Below are 5,072 nucleotides of genomic sequence, written 5' to 3'. Positions count from 1 at the left end.
CCAGCCCCTCAGGTGAGCCCCGTACCTGCGCGGGAGCAGGCGCGGGGCGCAAGGGGCCGCGGTGCGGTACCGTACCCGCGTGGAGCGAGGGGCAGGGGCTTCTTTAAAAGCTGCTTTAAAAGTGGTTCCATGGAGCAGACCTCGCTGGGTGCGCGCTCGCTTCTGCAGCTGCAGCAGGGTGAATAATCCGGCCTCGCCTCAGGAAATACATTTGTTTCCGTATTGCTTGTACCGTCCTGAGCGCACGGGCTCGTTGTGGGTGCGGTGGAGGTGGAGGTCTGCAGGCTCGTCTGGCGTGCTGCCGCTCCCAGGAGCAGTAGGCCTCTCCTGACCTGGCGGCTGTCCCTAGAGCCTCGTGAAGGGAGCGAGGTCGTCGTGTGTCAAAGCCTAGTCCCCGCCGTCCTGACCGCGTGCACCGCCGGCCCGGAGAAAGCCTTGCCGGCCAGGCTTGCTGGCAGTGGCTGGGCCCCCCCAGCCGCCGCTGCCCGGCCGGGCTTGCGGGCGGTGGCTGTCCCCTCGCAGCCGCGGCGCTGCCAGGGAGCAGCCCGTCGCAGCAAGAAATCCTCCTGGGGGCAATTGTGGAATAACTTGGTTGCAAAGAAAGTTTCCTCCTTCTACCTCCCCCGTAGTGGTTTGCTAATGCCTTGAAGCAGGGAGGTGTCGACCCGTTTGGGCTGTGTTTTAATACTTGCCTATTATAACTATTAAACTGTTTTCTGTAGACTTTCAAGCACGTTAAGGAGGAAATAGCTTCAAAAATGTCTTTTCCCTGCATTATTAAATAAAAGGTGGTTACGTTTTTCAGACCAGTTGCTGAAACGGAGACTCTCCGCTGATTTCCTGGCAGCCGAGAGCCATTCCCTTTGGTCTCTGCTCCAGAAGTGGAGTCCGAGGTGAACGCACAGTCCAGAAACACCCTGCTAATAAGACAGCGTTATATGTTTCCGAACCAGTGAGTGGTGGCATCTTCAGTGGGGTCTCATTTACATATTGGCGAGGGAGAAATGCTTGTTTGGCCAGACCTTAATTGCTTGTTATATATGAAACATCTTGCAAAATTACAGGTTTTCAGGCTTCATCCTACTTTCATTAAACTGTTTCATTTTTCTTTGTCAGCATGTGATTTGGAGCAGGTTTATCATTTTAGGATTCTTTTTAGATATAGAAAGACCAACGCAGCAGAGTTAAGGAAACAGACGGTTAACAGGCTGGTCCGAAGGCACTGGTCTGTTTCTCTGCTGGCCATGGGAAGGGAGCAGGTGAAACTGCGCAGTGGGTACCAGGTGTGTATGTCTTGGAGCCGTGGAGCTGCAGTTGTCCTGCTCATTCAGGATTGCCTGGTGGACTCTACCAGCTGTCCCTTACTCTCTCTCAAGACCAGGGCTGCTATTCACTTTAGCTGCCTTTTCAGTGAAAGGAGGCATGAAGAAGAGAAAAGCACATGTATGTCAGGAGGTGGGGTACAAGAAAAGTGTAGGAGTTGAGACAAAGCAGGAAGAGTAATGATTTGTTTTACGTTTCTTAGCTTGGCAAATATCTCCTGGGCATGATGTGTCAGCAGTTCTGCAAATCAGTTTGCCAGCCTTGGAGGAATGAGGGATGTGTGTGTGTCGCTTGTTTGCTGGGGCCCTTAGAAACCAGTACTACATTGCTGGGTTCTCCCAAGCGGGCATCTTTGTGGTCAGTCATAGCCTTTTAAGAAGAGATTATTGCCTGTGCATTAGTGAGAGTGGGAAATCAAGGTTGGAGCTAATAGTTTCTGACTGCAGTAGGTTGTCATTTGGGCACTACACAGGAAAAAGGATGGAGCTAGTGAAAATCCTGTTATACCTCTGGCCAATCTACCAGTAACTTTTGTCAAGGAGTGCCCTTGTTAAGTCTTAGTGGGTGATGGAGAGCTGCTACTTGTGCTGCTATTATAAATAACAGGATAGAGGAGGACAAAATTCTCAGATGCATGCTGGACAGAAAAGATCTAATTTAAACTTTTCATTTGGCTATAGCTGGGCAGATTTTTTGACGGCAGTTTAAATGCATAGATGCAGTTCCACATATAGTCTTTCATAACACTAAGCATCTGGGGGCCTGGTGGAAGAGGCTTCTTTGGCAGTGTCGTATAAAATAAGGGCTTGGTGATGGGAGAAGAAAAGTGGCCAGAGTAACTGCTATTCCTCAACAATACTGATCATTTTGTCTGAGCATTCAGTGAGAGAACCTAGCTAAGAGATGTTCAAACTATGTGGTCTGAAGAGAAAGGTGGATCTAACAGAGAAGACAGCACTTAATTTCTACCAGCTGTTATCATTGTGGACTGGAATTTAAATGGTATTTTAACCCCCCCCCTCCCGCCAATATATATATATCACATGATTTCTCATAGTACACACCATTTTAACTATTTAAAACCATTTTGGTTCTGAAGAAAATTCCCTGTGATGAAGGGATCAGGAGGCTCTGGTCCTGTAGTTAATTTCTCTACATGTATGATTCAAAAACTGAATTTAATACAAAATTAAACACAGAAAAGTTTGGAGATAGTGAGCAGCTTATTGACATTGCACCAACTTTTATATTAAGCAACATGTTTAATAGCCAAGACAGTTATCAAAATTGCTTCACCTTAACTCTTAGTTTTTCAGTTCCAGCTTCATTTGGGAGTTATGGTTTTCCTTTGCAGTAGTTCACTGGGAAATTTCCTATGTTTTCCCTACTTTTATTTCTCTGAAACTGCCAGCAGTGTTGTATGCAATGTCAGCAAAGAGACACTAGAGAGCAATAGTAGATGCTGGCTTGGGAATTAACTGTGCTGTCTCAACAGTATTGCACAGGTCTGCTTGCTTGGTGATAAAGAGAATGAGTAAAGGGCATGTGCCTAGACCTATTACGTGACAATGAAATGTTGCCTTGAGACTACTGGTTTGGTTGTATGGCAAGCACATACAAGAACTTCCACAAAATACGATGGGATTCCACAGGAACAATTTATAGGCTGAAAATAGATCAAAGACTTACTTTGAACTCTCCAAACAAGCCTGTGGCATTTATGATGGTGTTTTCATGCTGGCACATTAAGCTAGTTCATAACTGTTAGTTTAGTTAGATTGTATCTTGACTGTAGAGGACTGACTATTCCAATAAGGAATTACACCCTCAAAACAAAAAGTCATTAATTTATTTTCAGACACTGTCTTAAATGAGAGAGGTTGCTGTTTGGTTAGCTTTCTGAGAGACTTTAACCTAATCTTTCTTGCCTTTTAGACTACATAAAACAAGTCCTATGAATAGAGACTAGTTTCTTGCTACAGTGTACTTGGGAATGCAGTCCTAAAATAGTTTGCTGCTGCTTTACCTGTGTAAAGCCCCTGATTTAAACAAGATGAGGGCCATTGCTGTTGGTGAAAGGTAAGTTGGGAGGGTTTCAATGATGTTTGATACAAATAAAATATCACATTCATTTAGACTTTACACTTTCTAAATGCAATGCATCTCTGTAAGTTAAAGAGTTACCAGTCTTGGAGAATTTGTAGAGGAGGTGCACCACGAGCAATGGCTGAATAATTTTCCAACATTGCATTGTCAAGATGCTCTGACCCCTTGGAGGTGAGACGAGATTCTGGTTTCAACTACACATTCAGTCCTTGGCTTCATTTCTTCAAGGATACTAAATAGTGGCTATCAGAATAGTGGACTTTTATTTATGGCAAATCAGGATCTCTATCATGGTAAACTCCTAACTGGCAGACTGGGCTTCAGCTAGTAACCTACAGGTAGAAAGATTGAAAATTTAGGTTTGTTGACCTCTTTGTTAAAGCAATTTTACAGGTTTTATTTCCAGAAGCTTTTAATGGGGTTGTCCAGAGAGAAAGAGACCTTTTGTGCTTGCTCGCTGTTTGTATTTAATCACATGTTTTGGCATTTTGAGGAAATCACTAATTTGGGGGCAGATGCAAAATTTTAATACTGTACAGAAGCTTTTGGGTCCCCCTTGCCCCCAGCCCAAAAGATCCCATGTTTCTAACTGTACCTCATTTTAAGTGTATAGCACTGACGTAGTACCAGTGACACTGCAGATGTTTTCTGCGCTAGGAGAAGAAAGACCTCTCTAGTCAACTGCACACTGCAAGAAAAGCTTGAGTTAATGGTTGGCATTTCAGCAGATCTAGGCAGTTGTCAAACTGGTTCTTTTGGACCAAGAGGGAAAACATTCCAAAGGCAAGGGCCCTTCCTGAGTGTGCCACGCTTGAAACTAAGCTGAAGCCATATGAAATACTTAACAACATTGTCTGAAGGTCTCAGGGTGAAATGGGCACCGAGGTTACTTTGCCTGGGAGGTCAGGGAAGGTGTTGATACAACTGAAATAGTTGTCTGTCTTTTGTAAAACAGTAGATGGTGCTGAAAGCTAGGGCAACTTCTTTCCTAACCTAGTCCATGCTCTGTCACTAATAGGGTCTCATAACTTCACCACAACTATCTACTACAGCTCCTGGTCATTTTAGGAAGTCTGTTATTTAATGAATAAGTAATAATTGTATAACAACCAGAAAACATCTATGTGCATTTTAGTGAAAAAGCAATCTATTTTAATTTTATCTTTATTTTGTTATCTAGATTTACTGAGCTTCTCATTGATAAGAACCATAATATGTTGTTAAGTTTAATGTGTTTTTATAAAAATACACACTTCGGCATTCTAATATGAAGTCTGGAAACTTTTTTTTTCTAGAAGAGGCACTTTATTTGTGAACAAGGGAGCCATGAAACCTTTTAGAATAACAATTTGACCTTTTTATAAGTCCTGTGTAAAATACGAAATAACAGTTTTAATTACAAAACTTGGACTAGTCCTACTTGTTTAATATTTAATGTATCTTAAATATTTGCATTTTGAATACTTTTGCTTAAAAACTGAAGTTTGCTTCCTTCCAGCTGCTAACTAGCCCAAGAACTATGCTTTTCCAAGCAAAACTCTGGATACATGAATTTGTGATGGCCAAAAATGACCTGCTTTTAGTGTTGCTTCTGACTGTATTGCCAGCATTAATCGCCATGTGTGGCATTTTGTCTAAACTAC

Source organism: Alligator sinensis, unplaced genomic scaffold (genome assembly GCF_000455745.1).
Source record: "Alligator sinensis unplaced genomic scaffold, ASM45574v1 scaffold611_2, whole genome shotgun sequence".
In the NCBI taxonomy this organism is placed as follows: Eukaryota; Metazoa; Chordata; order Crocodylia; family Alligatoridae; genus Alligator; species Alligator sinensis.
This window is presented reverse-complemented; position numbering follows the sequence as displayed.